This window comes from Macaca nemestrina, chromosome 12, assembly GCF_043159975.1.
Source record: "Macaca nemestrina isolate mMacNem1 chromosome 12, mMacNem.hap1, whole genome shotgun sequence".
Taxonomy (NCBI): Eukaryota; Metazoa; Chordata; class Mammalia; order Primates; family Cercopithecidae; genus Macaca; species Macaca nemestrina.
In genome coordinates this window covers 23,601,209-23,623,109 of record NC_092136.1, presented here as the reverse complement: position 1 = coordinate 23,623,109, position 21,901 = coordinate 23,601,209, and the positions used below count along the sequence as shown (strand labels likewise).

The 21,901-nt window shown below is 37.4% G+C and overlaps 1 protein-coding gene across 24 annotated transcripts in view; it reads left to right on the top strand.

Annotated features, from left to right (window-relative positions):
- LOC139357469 (endogenous retrovirus group K member 6 Env polyprotein-like) overlaps positions 1-21,901 on the top strand; it is a 340,316-nt gene that overhangs the window by 74,861 nt on the left and 243,554 nt on the right. For 2 of the 24 annotated variants that reach the window (XM_071074832.1, XM_071074829.1), the window contains exon 4: positions 8,225-8,293. The exons of the other annotated variants lie outside the window; for them this stretch is intronic. The gene's annotated coding sequence lies outside the window, so the exon portion shown is untranslated. The remainder of the gene's footprint in view (positions 1-8,224; positions 8,294-21,901) is intronic. 24 annotated transcript variants of the gene reach the window in all.

The following is a 21,901-nucleotide window of genomic DNA, read 5'->3' as shown; positions in this document are numbered from 1 at the left end:
GGCACATGTGTACTTATGTAACAAACCTACACGTTGTGCACATGTACCCTAGAAGATAAAGTATAATTAAAAAAAAAAGAAATCACTTTTCACATAAACTTTTACTATAAAGGAACCATTTGTAAATATTTTAGGATTTGCTGTCAGTACAATCTTTGTGACACCTATTCAACTCTGCTGTTACAGCATGAAAACAACTACAGATAAAATGTAAACAAATGAGCATTGTTTTGTTCAAATACAATTCAATTTACAAAAAAGACAGATAACTGAATTTGGCCCACAGGCCATAATTTGCTGACCCTTGCTCTGAATTACATGGAATTAATTTCTATGGCCTTATTTTATTGCCTTTCAACAGATTAATATGCATTATCAAAATGTCAAGATCAAAAAGTAACATAGCCAGTGAGATGAAAGTAATTAAGAACAAGAGAAAGACAGACACAGAAATTCCAACTCCAGTTGCAAAATGAATATATCTATACACTAAGCATCATATTGAGTAGGCACTGGGGTACCTCTCAGATTATTTGCAGTGAAGATCAATTCTTTTTTCAATCCATCATTGATTGAAAAATACAAAGTCACACATTTGGATGGTGATAGCAGGTTTTTATAAAATTTCTATATATTTAATTTTATTGTTTGCATTTATCTCAGTGTGAAACAGTAGCAAACAGATAAGGACCACATTCTAAGGAGTGCTGGTTAGGGATTCCCAAGAAGGGCAAGATTTTGTCTGGATGTTTCTGCCTTAACATCTTTATTACATTTCTTCACAGAATTATCTGTTACATTCCTTGGAAATAAGTACACAATTTATTCTCATATTGAAGATCTTCCATAATCTGGGTCCAGCCATATTGTTTTGGCAGTGGCCTCCTCTACACTCACATAGAATGACTTCCTGTATCCAAACACACCTTCTGCTTCCCCACACTTTGCCATTGCTCATATGATTCTCCTAGTTCCGTACTGTCAACAAATCCATCTTTAATGTCTTTCAAAACTCTTTCATGAAGTTATGTCTTATTTCTGCTGGATGCAATCTGCTCCTCCATGGAACATTCATAAAGCATTGCAAACTTTATCTCTGATTAGACCTGTTTTAATCATAGTGCAATACTCCCTGTACCTTTCTTATTTAGAGACCAGAAAGAGAGAGATTTTGGAACTTGAGCTGTCTCTCGTATAGGTAGGTAGGTAGGTAGATAGATAGATAGATAGATAGATAGATAGATAGATAGATAGATAGATACAACCCACATATATGTATATATGTGGGACAATATCCAGAGTACGGAACACAGTGTCATTTATAGAATAGAGGCTTTTCACAAATTAGCCCATAAGTGAATACACTGAACCTACATCTTAAATATTCTGTCTTACAGATCTCCTTTAAGTGCCTTCAAGAATTCAGTCCTTTGCACTTTCATTTTTTCCTCTCTTTCACTTAGGGCAAAGATGCTTATCAGCAAGAGAGCTTGGGTACATAAAACCACAAGACACAGCAATCGGTGATATCAAAAGCAAACTGTATCAGATGCATAACTCACTTACAGAATTTGTATGATGGAGCCTGCAGAATGAAAATGCAATTGATAGCTCATTTATACTATTCTGAATTTCACTGTAAAACACGAATTTTGTGGGCAGAAGGAAGCCAGCCATGATTAGCATTTAGCCCAGCCATAGTCCATGACAATTGTTTGTTTCTGCTGTGATCTATAAGACTTTGCTTTCCGATGAAAACTTAATTGGATATACTGAAGGAAAGAGCTGCCATCAGTGAGTAAAATTTTATAATCTCCATCAAAGTTACACACTTGCAAAATTATGAAACAGAGTAGATATTTACCCTGCAAATGAATACAGGTCTAAATGATAAAAACTGACAGAGTTAAGCTATGTTAGTAACACACAGGGAAAAAATTGCAAAAGATTCACTCAGGTATTTTATTACTATTATTATATCTGAAACAAATTATGAATTTTATGGCCATGCTGCATTTTATTGGTTTGCCTCTATGTTTAATACAGTTGTAAATGAGCAAAATTCTGATGAATGTTTTCCTGGTGTATGCTTCAAACTTATTTCATCGATATAAAACTTCCTTTCAGATGAGACTACTTATTGTAAAATTAAGGGACTGAGAATGTGCCTTACCTCTCATGGACTGATCCCTTACTTCCATAATATTAAGGAAGAGAGTCAAGGAAATGTAGACATTCTATAAGATGGGCTTCTTGGCTAACCATGCCTACAGATTCTAGAGAAACTTTCCACCACAGTCTCTGGAAGGAACAGATATACTATTCTATCTTGGCCCCTTTTACCTCACCAGGGATAGAAAACATTGATTGCCAACAACTAATATGAGCTTTTATTTTGAATATTTTAACTAAAATAAATGAGGCTATCTAAGTGTGGGAAGCCAAACAAAAGGTCTGGCTAAATAGGGGTCAGAGACAGTGTGATAGCTTCCTTTCTGTGTCAACTTAGTTAGAATATGGCTCCAATTACTCATCCAAACATGAATCTAGGTGTTGCTGTAATGATATTTTGTAGTTGTGATTAAGGTACATAATCAGTTGACTTCGGGTAAGAGAGAATATTGTACATAATCTGGGGAAGGTATGATTTAATCAGTTGAAAGGCTATAAGAGCAGAACCAAGGTTTACCTGAGAAAGATGAAATTCTGCCTGTGGACAGAAGCTTCAGCCCAGACCTGAGAACTTCAGCCTGCCCTTCCTAAGGATCTGCTTTACAGATATTCAACTTGCCTAGTCAGCCCCCACAATCACATAAGACAATTCCTTTCAATACATCTCTTAATATGTACCTCCTACTGGCTCTGTTCCTCTGATTGAATGCTGACTGGCACAGACAGTGTTCCAGTAAAACAAAAGACCAGGCAAGACTGAACCACAGTAAATGGAGCAGAAACCTGGTAGGCAGAGGAAACCAGTCTCAGAGAAGTGGCAATTCACAGACTTGTCGTCCTAGAAAAAACAAGACAGTCATATTCTCAAACCCTCAGTTTTAGTGCCTATGAGTCTCAGTCCTACTTTATCCCCACCAGATCTTGAGGGTCTGCTTGAATTCTCCATTAACCTGATTGTGTTTTTTAATAACCAAATGACCTCGACAGGAGCCAACTCTCATGTATCTGGCACATTCTAGAAGAGGGAAAAAAATCTACACTTTTAAAAAACTTCTTTATCTTTCTACTAATGCAACAAAAATTATCAATTATCCATAACTTGTAAGATACACTGTTATAGGTACATTGAAACCACCAATATGCATCTTTCATACAGAGTCTGCTTTCAAGAAGTTTATAAGCTGATAATGAAAATCTCTGTTCATAAATATCACTAATTCATAATTAAAAGTGATCTATGAAGCAGACAAGGCCTAGAGCCAGTGAAACAGAAGTTCAGAAGTGGCTGAGAGGGTTAGGGAAGGCCCCAAAGAGAACAGGCCATATAGTTCCTGTCCATGCCTAACATTTGCAGGCCTGGGGCAAGAATACAGGACGACATTTTCATCACAACGTGGAAAGCCAGAATTTAATTTAGAAACATTGACTCCTAGAGCCTCATGCTGCCTTTCTTCCTACACCTGATTACACCCTGCCTCATGTGGACACCCTGCCTTCCTATTAAGCTCCATTCATGCTTTCTGTAAACAGCAGGCTCCTGGTCACTCCTTGAGTCCAGATGAACACATCAGCAATGGAGTCCTCTGAAGATAACAGACTTTGGAAAGAGGCCCTTGAAGCAGTGGGTTTAGGGCAGTTTGAAGTGTGACTTAAGAAAATATTTCTCTTTATCCCAATTGACTCCTCCTCTACTCCTTGAAAACAGTGACTCCCTAAAATTTAGGTTTAAATCAAAGGTTCTACTTTCTGAATGTAAGTGTTGAACTTTTTGAGACTATTATTTTATATCCTCCAACAACTATTAAGTACTTTATACATATTGTGAAAAAAAAAGAGTAAAATACCTGATTTATTCACCCCCTGTATATCTAGTTTTGTAATTGCTCAGTGACTATTTAGTTCATTCTAACCCCAGTTAAATGTGTATAGGATCTATTCAGGTGGTGATAGGGGTCAAAGAAGGGAGTTATATATGATGAGAATGAGGAGACATAAGCAACAAAACAAAGGAACAAGAAATGATTCAGAGTTGTAAGACAGAAAGCTTCACAAGGAGGAGCAATAGGCAATAACTATAAAAAGTAGGTGGAGGTAATACTATGGAGGGCTTGGAAATAATTTAAATCTCCACATCCTATTTTTCTAAAATAAAGGGAGGAAGGAAGGAAACAAGGAAGAGAAGGAGGAAGATGGCTTTCACCAAACACAATGGTGTTTGGCAAAGACACCATTTAAAGTTTGTTTTGTGTGTCTGATTACATTCTGTACTCGGAAAGTAATTAAACCATTGTTGGGACAGAGAAAAAATGTGATCATATATTTCTGTGTGCAATGTTGGAGCACTTCATCTCTTTCCACGATCGTCTTCATTCAACATTTACATAAACACTCACAAAAACTCAAGAACAAGGCATAATAAATGGAAGGCTCTTCTAACTTCCTGGGTAGCCATGAAGTGAACAGTGTCCATTAACTGCTCTTCAGATGTTTAAGCTAAGTCAAGGCTGTGCCACTGTGCATTTGAGTAGACTTCAGGATTCAGAATCATTTCTCTGACCTCAGTGCTCTGTGTATGCACATGAGCTTGTGTGCATGTCAGTGCAGAGCTGTGTTTTCTCAGAGAGATTTTAAGTGGGTCATACACGCTGAGCTGAGAAACTTAAAAATTCACATTCATGTTAATGTTACCCATTTATTCATAAAAGTGCTGCGACACAATGCTTTGGGCTGCTCTGCCATCTCTGGCCAGAGATAAAGTGCCTTTAAAGAGGAATATTCACTATTTCATTAAAAAATATTTTACCTCAAAATCCAGGCAGCAAAGAGTGTGTATACTTAACACACAAATGGATCTTGTTTATGTGAAGGGTAGTCCATTTCCACAAGTGAGGTGCAGAGAGTTTGCGAACAGATTGTAATCAAACAGATCGTAATCGAAGAAACGCTATTTTCAAACAGCTTTACTATAGTCTATATACAATGAAAACTTCGCATTTAATACATACATTTTGATAAGTTTGACATAAGCATATACTCATAATAATATCACCACAATCAAGTTAATAAATATATCCATTGCTTTTGAAAGTTTCCTTGTGTCCCTTTGTTACTGATAAAGCTGGCCCCCAAAAGATGGGGTCTTTCCCTGTTCAGTGTCAAGGAGCCAATACATGAAACCGAAAGTGAGTGTCAAGCAATACAGGCTTTGTTTGATGGCCACAGAATTGAGAGGTGAAAGCATGGCTTATAAATCAACTTCCCAACGGGTGAGGGGCGAGGGAATTAAAATATAGGCTTTCTTTAATAAAGGGGTTGGACGTTAAAGTGAGGGGAGGAATACTCATGCCTTTTCTGGCAATGGGAGGTGAGCTTTCTGGAACCAGAGTACTGCTTTCCTTTTTGGTCTTTAATGACTTCTTCTGGTCATTGTCATGGTGATTATCAACATGATGGCAATGGTGGGAGTCTCATTTAGCATGAAAATGAGATTATATGAAGCCAGAGGTCTTTTTGAAGTCATTTGGTCTGCTTTCTTGGTTCTAACTAGTCTCAGCTGGTCTGGTTCCTAAGGTAACTTTTTATCACCAGTGCCCTGGTTTTTAAAAATAAGCAGGGTGGCCGGGCGCGGTGGCTCACGCCTGTAATCCCAGCACTCTGGGAGGCTGAGGCAGGTGGATCACGAGGTCAGGAGATCGAGACCATCCTGGCTAACACGGTGAAACCCCATCTCTACTAAAAATACAAAAGATTAGTTGGGCGTGATGGTGGGCGCCTGCAGTCCCAGCTACTCGGGAGGCTGAGGCAGGAGAATGGCGTGAACCCGGGAGGCGGAGCTTGCAGTGAGCCGAGATCGCGCCACCGGACTCCAGCCTGGGCGACAGAGCGACACTCGGTCTCAATAAATAAATAAATAAATAAAATAAAAATTAAAAAAATAAAAATAAGCAGGGTTACGACAGGATAGAAATTCAGCTATGTCATGTCAACATTATACCAGGTAACTCCTTTATGTTTACTTTATTTGTTTTGTTTTCTCCTTGGTTTTGTTTTGGTTTTGTGGTGAGAATCTTTAACATGAGGTCTGTCCTTTTAAAATTTTTTATGTGCACAGTACCATAATGTAAGCACTATGATGTACAGCAAACATCCAGAATTTTTTATCTTGCAAAATTGAAACATTATACCCATTGAGCAACATCTCTACTCTGAACCTCCGGCAGCCACCATTCTATTCTCTGCTTCTATGAATCTATTTTAGATACTTTATGTAACTGGAATCATCTAGTATTTGTCCACCTGTAACCTGCTTATTTTACTTAAAATTATGTCCTCCAGCTGTATACATGTTGTTGCAAATGGTGAGATTTCTTCCTTTTTGAAGGCTGAGTAGTATTCCATTGTATGTGTATAACACGTTTTCCTTACTATTTATCTGTTGATGCACGTTTTGGTTGTTTCCATATCTTTGCTACTCTGAATAATGCTGCAGTGGACATAAGAGTGTATTTATCTCTTGAAGGTCCTGAATCAATCCTTTTGGATGAATACCCAAATGTGGGCTTGCTGGATCATATGGTGGTTCTATTTTTAATTTTTTGAAGAACCTCCATAATGGATGCACCATTTTGCATTCCCACCAACAGTGTAGAAGGGTTCCAATGTCTCCATATATTCAAGGACATATATTTTTATTAAGCTAATAACCATCCTAACAGGTAAAATGCATGCTATTGTATAAGACTGAATATAATAAAGTTAATAATTAGAGTAAAAATGATAGCTATACTTTGTTGAGCAGTTACTATATGCAAGAAATGGTGCTAAGCATTTTACAAGCCTGTAATATTAAATTCTATGAACAATCGTATGCAAAAAGTCCTAGTATTCTAATTTTCTAAATGAGGAAACTGGGACTTGGAAAAGTGTAATAACTTGCCCAAGCTCATGGGGCAAGTAAGTGGGGGATTTAAAATAAAAACAAAGCATGACAGTATAGCTTTTTTCCAGAGGTCCAGCTCTTAAACACTGCTGTTTTACTCTATTACATGCAGTCCTATGAGTAAAAAGTTCTTGGCCTGAGTAGAAAAGAGCACAACCTGGGAAGAAGAAGACCCAGGATCTAGTCTCAACACTTTTTCCAACTAATATTTGAGTCATTTTGGTCACTTTCAGCTCCCATTCTCCCATCTGCAATAGGTGATAAAGATAAGAAAAGCATCTTGGTTAGTTTCTTTAATTTTCTTCAAGGCAGTTTGGCTCACTTTTCTCAGGAAATCTCAATTTTTTAAGTCTATGTTACTGTGATACATGGAATATCTGTATTCAGAATCTGACATTCTTGACAGATCTCAGCTACTCAATTAAAAAAGAAACTCAAAAGTAAAGTGATGAGAAATAATATTAATCTATGATTGATTACTTTAAGGATAATCTATAAATCTTTTATTTATTTCAAATATTTTTCATAGACAAAATCACGCTAGGAGAGAGGTTTAAATTTAAGCACTTTTTTTCACCTTGTAGAATTATAATATGCCTTGGCTTTCATTTAGAAATAGTCATACAGCTTTTTAGAATACAATTATACATAGGTTATAGGAATTTTGTTGAAAATGTTCACTTCATCACTAAAGTTATATTTTGAGTAGCCAATGGACAAATTTGTCTTTGACATTAACTCACAAAAAAGCTTTGCTGTTGCTAAGTAACCAATGCATGTTGATTATATAGGTGAGGAATTCATAAACTTCAGCCCTCAGGACCAAATGATACACAGCCATGCCCATTTGCTTATTTTCTATAGCCATTTTCACTCTACAACAATAGGACTGAGCAGTTGTGACAGAATAGCACACAAAGCTGAAAATTTCTACTTCTTAGCCTTTTATGAAAAATGTTTGATCTTCTGCTTTGGTCATCCCAAAAGATGATGCTTCTCACCACTTGCCATTAGGTGTGATCATGTTGCTAACTTTGGCTAACTAAACATGAACAGATATTACAGGTACATGGAAGAGCCAGTCACTGATTCTCCAATTTCTCTGTCTTTGAGATGTCCTGTGACTTTCCAGATAGAGGAGACTCCATCATCTCAGCTCACTGAATATGGGCCACCTAGAAGGTACCACTCTAACTTCATTACATGGTCATGGAGTCTGGGTGTGAAATGGACCTTTGGCACTTTTACCCACTGAGATGTGGTGGATGACATCCAGCCTGGGCTAACTGATGCATGTAGTAAATTTTCCCAAATAAATTTTGCAAAAAGGCAGATTTTAAATAATGATCTGAATAGACTTTTGGGGATCTTCAATATTTTGAGGATTGTGTCTCCCTTTGAAAATTTAATCAAAGCTAAAACTTATCTCCAAAGAGGAAATAATATGAGTGTGTGTGTGTGCGCGCGCACACGCCCACACACAAAACTTTTCAAGCAATTCCAGGAGGTTTTAGACCTTTTTATGCCAATGTATAGGTCCTAGGGTAAGAGCTAGCATTGTGGAAAGAGCCTTGGGTTTGGAGTTCAAAAAAACAAGGATGGTTTCAAACCCCGATTCTGCCACTAACAGTGCTTGTCTAACTTATATAAACTCTAGATTTTGATTCCCTTATCTGTAAAAGGTGATATTAATATCTACCTTGCTTTGAAACTGGGAGGTAGAAAGGTAATGGTGTGCAATTGTCTATCACAGTGTTTAACATAGTATATGATTGTTCCCTACATCCTATAATAATAGTGACAGCAATACAGTGAGATGCTCTTAGGTTAAACCAAATCCAAGCTGGCATAAGGATAACAGGAGATAAAAATGTTCTCATTTGCAAAACAATGGTTTAGATCTGATGAACTCTATTATTATTCTTGGCTCTACAATTCTGACTATCATTAGACAAAGGCCTCTTTAAAAGCAGATAGGTATTATTGGAATAACTCAATAAAGCAGCTTTGCCTCATTGATTTTAGACTTGGAAATTCAGCTACTGCAGAAATGTATTTTCTGTAGTGTCTGTATATGTAGTCTTAGATTTAGAATAGAAAGTTGAACTCAAAGCTTTACCCTTTGAGAAATTTTGATATCATGTCATCATGTAAAGCAAAGCTTTCATGGCAAAATCCATTGGAAAAGCATAATGTGTGAGTTTTGGGGTCCCTGCCTATCTTTAGATAGATAGATAGATACGGACACACACACACAGACAGACATACACACATATGTATGTCTGTGTGTGTGTATATATAGATGTATAGAGAGAGATTTCGGAAGTTATTAAAATAATCATATAATCGTAGCTGGTTGGACATGGACAATATCTGTTCATTCAGCCTTCAACATTTTTAAACTACAGGTGAGCAAAACAAACAAAATCTAGCAATATTAAGTGACTTAACCAGAGATAGTAACCTATGAATAAAAAGTGAGGTTAGACACAGGGCCTTAAAATCTAAGCATTCCATTACTCTTTTGAAATGCCCCCCATTATAATATATTAAATTATCAGACCAAGATAGTTCAGTATAATCCATATTCCAAGAGACTGTTGGAAGCATCTGCTGGAAACCCACTAGGTTTCATTAAGTACAAATGGCAAGGAAAGTTTAGAGACGTTGTGGACAATATGCTGCTCCCATACTGCCTCCTTTCTACCGATTCCTAAGCCCAGAATGTAAAAACAGGCTGGATGTTCTTATACAGACGCCTTCTTTCCTGAAGACCATCGTTTTGCCTGGTACAGGAGCTTTTAGTGAGACGTTAGGAAAGACATACCTGATTTTTAAGATCACGTAGGACCATGTACTTATTATTAGCTTACCATCACTTTAGAAACCTGTTGAGTGTGGCCAATGCTTATATTTATGCAAACAGAGAGAGAGAGAGAGAGAGACACAGCATGTGTGTGTTGAAGAGAGAGACAGAGCAGGGAGAGAAAAAGAGATAGAGAATAAAAAGACAAAGAGAAAAACCCAAGCCCCAGGAGAACTTGTACTGAAAAATCTGAGAATTTTCACCCTCATGATCATAACTGCCATATCACCTTAACCTCTTTTGTTGATAATTGATAAGTAACACTCTTAATAATTTAACATTGAGATAAACACATTATATGTACTATTTTTTAAATTTCTAAAACACTTTTGAAATTTTTAGTTATGCATATATTTAATTATTGTGAATATTTGGTCTTATAAATACTGTTAAGGTGGCCAGACAATATGGTCCATGAGATGAAAAACGTTTCTCTTTTATTTGCACCTTGGTATCCTCAACATATTTCACAGAAACTGGCCAGACAATAAATATCAATGTTTAATACATACTTATGAACTAAATTTTAAAATCTCTCCTATAAAGTAGATAATGTGATTATTTCTATTTTGGGGATGAAGAAATGGGATCTTAAAGAGTGTCTTAATCTTTTATACTACAGGTCTTTATGATAACACTTTTCTCTGACTTCTTCCTGTTCTGAATGTCTACCTAGTAGATGAAATTAATGCTCACAATTATTGCTTGGTGGAGACATCATTGCTTTCTTTCTATGGAATTTTACTTAGAAAGAGAGAGCTTTTCATGTTCCAAAATTTATCTCCTATCTTCTAGTTCCTGAGCTACGTACATATCACAAAAAATAAGTAACTATAAAAGCATATTGGAGGACTTAGCCCTCATAATTCATTCCACCAAACTTTGATTCCTGAGAGTTAAAGTAAAGGTAAACAGATGATTAACTGGGTGATCTTTTATGTTGATTATTGTATCAGTAGCTTTTGTGTGTAGAAAAGAAACTCAAAATCTCAATAATATACAAGAATAAGCATTTATTTCTTGTTTATATGTCTGTCATCTTGGGTAGCATTGCTTTTAGGCTGGGAATTTATCCGGCCTTGGTTTAGAGCTGGAGATTGGTTTATTCTGCTTTTGGTAATTCTAGGCTGAGACTGAAGGAGTAGTGGTTACCCATGGAGCAGGGGGTGGGAGTTGGATTTCTTCACATGGAGGGTCACTGATGCCCAAGATAGCAGACTCAATCAAGCTTGTGGCATACCTGCTAATATCACATTGAACAAAGAAGATCACATAACTAAGCCCAGCATCAATAGACTAATGGGATAGGAAAATGTACTCCTCTCAAAAAGATGGTGGAGAGAGAGAAGAGACAGGGGAGAGAGAGAGTGAGAGAGAGAGAGAGAGAGAGAGAGAGAGAGAGAGAGAGAAAGAAATTACTTGCTAAAAGGAACCTGGTTTACCCTACTTATTATATTTATATCTATAGAATCTTGTTTGTTTTTTTTTTTTCAATGAATTAGGCTAAAAATTAAATGTGAAGTAAATTTAAACTTCTTTTACCTTCATTAAATCTATACCTGGGCTTCTCTAGAGTTCAATGATGATTTTGCCCCATTTGGCATTCCACTTTGATTTTTTCCAGTACATTTGTCTCTATCTCACTGAGTACTACCCAGGCTCACATAATAAACAGCTTCACATGTTTTTAGTGAAGACAATAAGGAAAACTGTGAAGGTAAAGATGATATTGTCTTATATTGAAAGAATTAGCCAAGAAAGAAAATTACTAGGCCAGGGCAAGTGACAAACATTGGCTCTGTAAAGGCATGTGGCATAATTATAACCTTAGATAAATGACTAAGCTTTTTCTTCCTGTTTCATAAGATGGAGTTAATAAAAGTATCTATTCTGTGGATTCGTGAGAAGTAAATAAAGAAATGCTTTTAATGTATTTAGCATAAGATTCTGAGACTGGCATGCATTTACAAGGGTCCAATAATGTTGTTATTTTGTGATTGTTATATTTTTAAACAAGTATGAATCAGTCTACACACTCGGATATGCAAGAAATACAAATTCATATTATTTTCTCTTCAAAATTTTCTTTCTTTTTTAACCTGAAAGTATTTTAAAAGAATTTATTTTCTAGACCTTACCTGCAGAACTGAGGATATCTTGTTATTCATGATCTCCTCCCACTGTTGTGACATAGCTCCAAACAATAATTGCTAACAAGTAGTTGGGATGACTCAGGGAGTTCTCCTGCCTGGTCCCAGGTCACTGATTATTCATTTGACATTGAGATATGCACTATTAAAATTTACTCAAGACCATATAATTTCATGGAAAATTAATAACATGTTCATGAATGACTTATGGGTAAATAATAAAATTAAGGCAGAAATCAAGAAATTATTTGAAACTAATGAGAACAAAGATAAAACATACCAGAATCTCTGAGACACAGCTAAGGCAGTGTTAAAAGAGAAATTTATAGCACTAAATGCCCACATCAAAAAATTAGAAAAAGCTCAGTTTAACAACTTAACCTCACAACTATAAGAACTAGAGAACCATGGGCAAACCAACTGCAAAGCTAACAGAAGAGAAGAAACAACAAAAATCAGAGTTGAAATGAAGGAGATTGAGATGCTAAAAACCATTCAAAAGGTCAACAAATCCAGCAGTTGGTTTTTTGAAAAAAGTGATAAAATGAATATTCCACTAGCTAGACTAATAAAAAAGAAGAAAAGAGAGAAGCTGCAAATAAACATAATTAGAAACAGCAAAAGGGATATTACTACTGACCCCACAGAAATACAAATAACCATCAGAGAACATTACGAACACCTTTATGCACACAAACTAGAAAATCTAAAAGAAATGTATAAATTCCTGCATACATACACCCTGCCAAACTGATATGGGAAGAAACTGAATCCCTGAACAGACCAATAACAAGCTCCAAAATTGAATCCATAATAGAAAGCCTACCAACTTAAAAAAGCTCTGAAGCAGACTGATTGATAGCTGAATTCCACCAGATGTACAAAGAAGGGTTGGTACCACTCCTTCTAAAACTATTCCAAAAAATTGAAGCAGAGGAACTCCTCTCTAACTCATTCTATGAGACCAGCATCATCCTAATACCAAAACCTGGCAGAGACACAACAAAAAAAGAAAACTTCAGGCCAATATCCTTGGTGAACACCAGTGCAAAAATCTTCAACAAAATACTGGTAAACCAATTCTAGCAGCATGTCGAAAAGCTTATCCATCACAATCAAGTAGGCTTTATCCCTGGGATGCAAAGTTGGTTTAGCATGTGTAAATCAATAAATGTGATTCATCACATACACATAACTAAAGACAAAAACTACAATGATCTCAATAGACTCTGAAAAGGCGTTTGATGAAATTCAACATCCTTCATGTTAAAAACTCTCAATAAACTAGGTATTGAAGAAACATACCTTAGAATAGTAGCCATGTATAACAAACCCACAGCCCACATCACACTGAGTGGGGAAAAGCTGCAAGCATTCCCCTTAAAAACTGGCACAAGACAAGGATTCCTTCTCTTACTACTATTATTTGATATAGTACTGGAAGTCCTGGCCAAAGTAATCAAGCAAGAGAAAGAAATAAAGGACATCCAAATAGGTAGAGAGGAAGTCAGATAGTTGCTGTTTGCAGATAACATGATCCTTTATCTAGAAAACTCTATAGACTCAGCTCCAAAGCCTCTTAAGCTTATAAACAACTTCAGCAAAGTCTCAGGATACAAAATCAATGTACAAAAATCAGTAGCATTCCTAGACACCAACAACAGTCAAGCCAAGAGCCAACTCAGGAATACGATCCCATGCACAATTACCACAAAAAAAATAAAATACCTAGGAATGCAGCTAACTAAAGAGGTGAAACATCTCTACAATGAGAACTACAGAACGTTGTTCAAAGAAATCAGAGACTACACAAAGAAATGGAATAACATTGCATGTTCATTAAGAGAAACAATCAGTATTGTTAAAAGTGACCATACTGGCCAAAGCAATTTACAGATTCAAAGCTGTTGTATCGAACCACCAATGACATTCTTCATAGAACTAGAAAAGAACTACTTTAAAATTCATATGGAACAAAAAAAGAGCCCAAATCTCAAAGGCAGTCATAAGAAAAAAGAACAATACCCGACTTCAAGCTATACTACAGGGCTGCAGTAACCAAAACAGCATGGTACTGGTACAAAAACAGACATGTAGACCAATGGAACAGAATAGAGAGCCCAGAAATAAGGCCACACACCTACAACCATCTGATCTTTGACAAAGCTGACATAAACAAGCAGTGGGAAAAGTACCCCCTATTCAATAAATGGTACTGGGATAACTGGCTAGTCATATGCAGAAGATTAAAACTAGATCCCTTCTTTATACCATATACAAAAATCAACTCAAGAAAAATTAAAGCCTTAAATATAAAACGTAACACTAAAAATCCTAGAAGGTAACCTAGGCAATGCCATTAAACTATAAAGAACATCTGCACAGCAAGAGAAGCAATCAACAGAGTAAGTATACAACCTACAGAATGTTAGAAAACATTTTCAAACTATGCATCTGACAAAGGTCTAATATTTGGATTCTGGAAGGAACTTAAGTTTTCAAGCAAAAAAAAAAAAACCCATTAAAAAGTGGACAAAGGACATAAACAGAAACTTTTTAAAAGAAACATAACATTCAGCCAACAAGTATATGAAAAAAAGTTCAACAGCACTGATTACGAGAGAAATGCAAATGAAAACCACAATGAGATACCATCTCACACCAATCAGAATGGCTATTACTAAAAAGTAAAAAAAATACATATATGACATGCTGGTTGAGGTTGCAGAGCCAAGGGAACACTTATACACTGTTGGTGGGAGGATAAATTAATTCAGCCATCATGGAAAGCAGTGTGGCAGTTCCTCAAAGACTAAAAAACAGAACTACCATTTGAACCAGCAATCCCACTACTGGGTATATACCCAGAGGAGTATATATCATTCTATTTTAAAGACACATGCACACTTACGTTAATTGCAGCACTATTCACAATTGAAAAAACATGGAATCAACCCAAATGACCATCAATGGTAGACAGGATAAAGAAAATGGGGTACATATACATCATGTATTACTATACGGTCATAAAAAAGAATGAGATCATGTCCCTTGTAGGAACATGCATGAAGCTGGAAACCATAATCTTTGGCAAACTATAGTAATGCATGAATACAAAACCAAGAACCACATGTTCTCACTTATAAGTGGGAGTTAAACGATGAGAACACATGGACACATGGAGGGAAACAACAGACACTGCGGGTTCATCTGAGAGTGGAGGGTGTGGGGAGGGAGATGATCAGGAAAAATAACTATGCTACCAGGATTAACACCTGGGTGACAAAGTAATCTGGACAACGGACCTCTGTGACACATGTTTACCTATGTAACAATCCTGCACATGTACTTAAAATGAAAAATTTAAAAGTGAGATACCCATTATGCCATTTCTATGCCTCTTTAGTGTACTCTCTACAGTGTCCATGTCACTCTTGAGTGCATGGAATTCTTTTAAAGGGTGATATTTTCCCACCACATAAATGCGCCAAGTGGCCGTTTCTGCTCTGGGTTCCAGTAACACTCAGTTCTACTCCCACTACCATGACACCATCCTAAAGCAGTGACACTCTTTTCTCCTTTCTCATATCAGGGAGTAATTTCTTTCTCCCCATTTCTGTCTAAAACATTCTGTCTATATCCTGAATCCTCCCATCTCTCTGCTACTTGGCTTTTAAAAATCAAATGCAAATTTTTCTGCTTTCAGCACTGCAGCCTCCTTGACCAAGGAAAAAACTACAGGAGGTACTCTCTGCTGGAATAGAGGTTACGGAAAGAGAAATTCAGGAAGAGAAAAACAAACAAACATGAGTTGCTATCTCAAAGCATTATGCTATTGTCATTGTTATTATCATTATACTCATCCTCCTAATTACAATTGTTAATACTGACTTGATCATTGGAGTCCCTGTTAACACAATTCTCAGAATCCTCAGTCCAGAGAAGGTACTTTAGAAATACTGTCAATTCGTTATAGCACAAAGTGCACAATTTTGGAACTCAGATATGAGATCAAGTCCCTACCCCAATACTCACTATTCTTGAATACATATCCTTGGGTATCTACGCTATGTCTTAGCCTCTTCATCTGTAAAGTGGGGATTATCAGTTTCCAGTTTTGTGATAGGAAGGAAATAATGTATGTGAAGCACTTAACATAATTATAATGATTATTTAATAAAGGTTGAATAGCTTTTTGTCAGAAAGGAAAAAATTGCTCCCATTTTCCTGCAATCTTCTAATTTCTAACAGCTCCCTCTGCAGGAAGGCTCTGGTTCTCGAAGCTGGAATGCCTTCTTCATCTGGTTATTTGTTGTTCATAGTTCTTTAAAGCAGCTGCAGTCAATGCCCTATTGCCATATGTAGCATAATCTGCCTCTTGCTGGAAACCTTAGATAGTAGATGACACACACTCCAGGGTCAGTAATTAATTATAAAAACAGCAAAACCCAGGAAACCCATTGGCAAGAAGTGCCCGAGCAATATGGTAATTTGTACACCACTGTTGGGGAAATGCAGACAGTAAGCCCAACAGTCACTTCCTTTCTCTTTGGCTTAGAGCACTTGGCATTCATTTATGAGGCCGTTGGGTTCAATTAGACCTCTGCGTAACAAGCTGTCAGTCACCATCAAGGCACCTCCCAGAGACATGTCAGAGCAGCCTCCTGCTGTCACCTCACTCTCCTTCTGGAGACCTGTGAGCAGGATTTCAAGGAGTTGAGTTGGTGCATATTGCATAACACTCTGTTTTCCTCCCTTTCTCCCCACCACTGTTTTTCCAGAGGCTTCTGCCATTGCAGGACAGGCATGCAGGAGAGCTAAGGGGTGCCAGGATTACCAGTCCTTGGGGAGTGCCCATCTAGGTGAACCTTGACAGGGACAATGTTCTGGTAGGATGCAGCAGCAGCCTGATCAGAGTAAGCAGCCCTGGGCCATGGCTTTCCTGAGGATTTGTATTAACCCAGCAACTATTAAAAAAAGGAGGGGCCACTAATCCTAAAGAGCAAATAAAAGTCCTGAGAAGTATTTCATGGGCAATAGCCTAGCTGCTAAGAGATTGGCTGTACTCTCACCACTATTTAAAGCAGCTGCACTTATTTTTTTTCTCATCAGACACACCTGACAGATGACATTTGCATGTATGGCACTCATTTGCAATTTCCTGAATTAGCTCAAACACTACTTCTCCAACCACTCAAGAAAGTGTATCTGAATGTAAATGAGGCAAAGAAAGGTTATTATAGAGATAACCTTGAATCTGCTTTCTTTAAAATAATGCAGGATATTCACAAACTTTCCCATTCTGGTTATTCTCTGTAACAAATTATTTGGATCTACCTCACAGTAGATCAAGGGATACTATTGTATCACGATGTGGTAGCTGAGAACTTGGTTGGGTTTTTAATGTTACAAGGCAAGTAAACAGGTTCTTCTTCTTTATCTCCAATTCAGTATACTGTTGCCGAGTGAGGAGCATGCAATGGGAACCATGCTGGGGATGCCTATGCCCCTGAGCTTATCAGACACCACCATAACTCTGTGATAGGCAGAACTATTCTTCTATGGAAGTACCAATTCATCTGGACCCAAAAGACCTGATTTTATATCCAACTTATTTAGTTCCTTGTCTTTGGACAAGTTGCTTACCTTGAACTTACGACACTCAGTTTTCTCATCTGGAGAGGAGAGATATGCTTAGTTCAGAGTGGGTGTGGATATTAAGTCATAATTGCTAACTATATGCCAGGCACTCGATTAAGAATTCTATATGAATTATCTTACTGTTGTCTATATGTCTGTTTTCCTTATATAGATGAGGTAATGGAGGCTTAAAGACTTTATAAAAATGTGTCTGATCCCGGATCCAAACCAATGCAGTCTTATCCTAGAGTGATATGCTGAGTGAATTTACTATACTATCTCTATTTGTTTAAGTGAACAGTTGTTGGTTAGTCCCTAAAACTTAGCAGGAGTTTGTATGTACTGATGGCAAGAGGATTTCTAGAAATAATTGAGCAAAAAGTTTAGAGGTACTTCTTATAAAATCATACATAAATGCACATAAATGATTATTACATTTTATGTACTAATTAAGGAGTTATAGAATTTAATATTGGAAAAATCATTGGGAACCTTGTATTTCAGTGATTTAAAATTGGCACGTCTGTAAGGTTCACTTTTAGCTTTTAAAGAATGCTAAAGTTTTAGAGTATTGTCTACCAGAATTGAATTTATCAAGTGTAATTCAGTTATCTAATTTTAAAAAATTATTTGTGTATATATATTTTTATATACATTCATCTACTAATTCATAATGTCTAAGTTTTAACTAAGTACATATAAGTATCTTTCAAGCTGATCAATAGGAGACCAAGGTTTTCTTTACTTCTTTTTCTTTAAGTCTCAACTTCAACAAATTGTTTCAAAAAGGCTTTGTCTGACTTTTAAGCTAGATTTGTCCTCCTGTTATGCTGTATTTTATTTACTTTAACTCTCATCACCCATGACTCTTCTTTTTTTTCTTAATCTATTTGTACTCCGTGTTAGACGCAAGTGCCTTAAGAGTGGGGCTGTGTATAAATTGTATTCCAAGGAATCTGTGTAACCCAATGGCATTTGTAAAAGCCAAAAGGACTTCCTTTTGGGAACATCTGTCCATTTCCTCCTCCTTTCCCACTTCATTAAAAATATCCTAACAATAAGTTCTCCAAGATCAAGATGGAATAAAGAAAGGCATCATTGTACCTTCCATGGTTTGAAGATGTTATTCTCACCACCAAATTATTGTATACCCCACTCTTCTAAACTTGGATTTATCCAAGACTAGTGCAAACATCATCTCTTTTCTTACTCTCCCAGACAGACTTAGAATCTCTTCCTGGTCTCCACAACTCTTTAATGCCTCTTTCAAAACTAGTCCTGAGGGCTGGGGAAGTCATCATGCTTTTTGAACCATAGCAAACAGAGAGGGATGGATCACCTCTGTCTTTCTTTTTTCTTTTTATTTTTTCCAATCTGCTTTTCCAGTCCATCAGTAACTCTTTTTGGAGGGCAAATGGGAGTTGCAGTGTGGAATGCTGTGTAGAACTGGAGTTATGGCTTTTGAGAAGAGGAACTGAGAATCTATGTTCAATTTCTCTCTCTCTTCAATCTCAACTAAAAAGGTAGACACTGCTGCTAGAACATAAGATCTTATGGCCTCAGGAACACTAAGGTGGCCCAAATCACTGTGTTCAGCTACCTTTTCTGGTAAGCTTATATGGAAAAACTCTTTAAGGAAAGGGGAAGAGAACTAGAAAAGCACTATAACTGTACATATGCTTTTGAGCATAGAATGAGTCATACTGTCTTCAGGAATGGACTTCCTGACTGAAGGTGCAAAGCCAGGAGAAAGGTGCATACAGTGGGAAGGGACAATTGAACTCATTTGTTGGGAAACATGGTATGTCATGGATTAAGCCCTTCTGTGACATATGGAGATTGATAATAACTTAGACATGTCACAATTCAGGGAAGTAGGAATTGTTGTTTCTTCTTTGACAGATGAGAAAATAATAACAACAATCATAACAACAAAACAGTGAACATTTACTGAGCACTTTTGAGACTTTTCTAACTGGGTCTTATGTATTAACTTTCCATACATTGACTAATTTACTCATCACAGTAACTAGTGAGATAGATACTATTGTTGCCTGAATTTTATAAATCAGGATACCACAAGGTTAAATTACAAGGTCACACAGTTGGTAAGAAGAACTGGAATTTGAACTCAATATTCTACCTGTAGAATCCATGTTTGGGAAACTGAGCCTCAGAGATGTTGTATGATATGCACAAAATTATCTTTCTGGTCTTGATTTCTGGGTCTAGAGTCCAGATATGTTTAACTGTAGGCTTATTCATTTTGTTATTGGTGTTTGTTTTGTTGAGGAGACACTTATCATCCTAGTGAAACAGAAAAGGTTTCCTTGTCCCCCTCGCAGGGCGTGTGATGGGGTGTGGCTCGCTTCTTCAGTGCCCTGATGCTCAGATCTCTAGGGGAGCATACAGACAGGCAGGCTGTGGGGCTTCAATGCTGTAGCAGTGTCTAGGGGTGAGTGTTTACAGCTGACGTCCCAGAGGGCAGGTGTTACGGGGTACTCTTTTAGTTTGCCATCTATAGGCAGCTTGTGTTAACCAGCTCAATTAGACCCCCTTCCTTATCAGGAGGACAGAGGGATTTCTGTATTCCAAGGTTTCTTGCCTTGGTGTACCAGAAGAATCAGATCACACGTGGGCTTGGAGAATGAGTGCAAGGTTTTATTGAGTGGAAGTAGCCCTCAGCAGATGGGGCACCCAGAAGGGAGATGGTTTTTCCCTGGAGTCCGGCCACCCAGCGGCCATTGCTCTTCAATTGCTCTGGCCAAACTCTGCATTGTTTAGTCAGTTGATGGCCTGCTGGCCTGTGAGTGCCTGTCGGCATGCTCTTCCGTTAATGTGTTCCTTATGACATCCAGCTACTTCTGTGTGTGCCTGCTAGGGTCTCGGGTTTCCAAAGGCACAACATGCAGGAGTGGCAGGCCAGGGTGGTCTTGGAAAATGCAACATTTGGGCAGTAAGGCAGGAGCTCCTGTCCTCACCTAGGTCTATGGGGGTGCAGCCCTAGCTAGGGGCCATACCCTCTCTACCCTGCACTCCCCTGTCCATGCTTCTGTTTCATTTAAAGGGACCACACTCTTCCTTTCCTAGCACTCCCGTATCACTAGCTATTATTCAAAGAAAACATGTGGGTCCAGAAAGAGAAACGAAATTAAACAGTTTTAATTTGTAGTATTTAAGAGTAAAATTGGCCTGAACTGCCAGGATAACAATCTGAAGTTCGCATTTTCCTTAGAATCCTCTATAACCTTAATGATGCATTTCCTCTCGCCCTTTGATCAAAGGCAATAATCGGGAACAAGCTAAAATATAGTTGTCCCAAGCTTTACAGAGTTCAGTCTCAGCACACCCAAAGCCTCCATTTCTTCTGCGTTCAAGGAGCCCATGTAAAACTAAAGTTTATTTTACATTGCCTGCCCGTTCTCATTGCCTACTGTTCCCAAATAAATTCCTTATGATAGAAATAAGGCCACTGGATTAGCAGGAGAGGGGTTTCAGGGCCCCTGGCATTTCATCAAGGAGCGGCGGTTTTTCAGTTTTGCTTTTGGAGTGCTATTTTCTCACAGGCAAAAATAAACAGAAGTAAGAGGTGCTTTCCTGAAAGATGCTTGATGAGCACTTTCATTTCCAGCCCTTTGTTTAGACAGACAAATTCGATTCAACTTACTTTTGTTGAGTGACACTAAGCTGCTTTTTGGAAACTTTTGCAGTCTCAATTATCTGCGATCTAATAATGCCACCTTTTCAGAAACCTGGCCAGAGGACACACAAACTTGTGGTCAACACTCACATTGGGAACATTCAGGTTCCTTTATAGGAGTCCCTTGCCATTCTTCCTTAGAGGAGAATGCCTGAATACTCTGAATGCAAAAGATAGCTCAGAGTTTGCCATATTTCCTCTTATAACGGTGATTACATTGCACTTCTGGGTTGTGTTTGCCTAAGGTTAAAAATGTGCTAAATGAGTTAAAATCACCTGAGATACCTACCATCCGAATGACTTGGAGTCCTATAAGTAAAATCAAATACGATTAATCAATTAATTATTAGTAAAGACTCTTTGCGAGTAGATGGATTTTTAATTTTTTTTTTCTGTAGCTTTCAAGGACATTAAGTAACTTACATCAGGTTCTA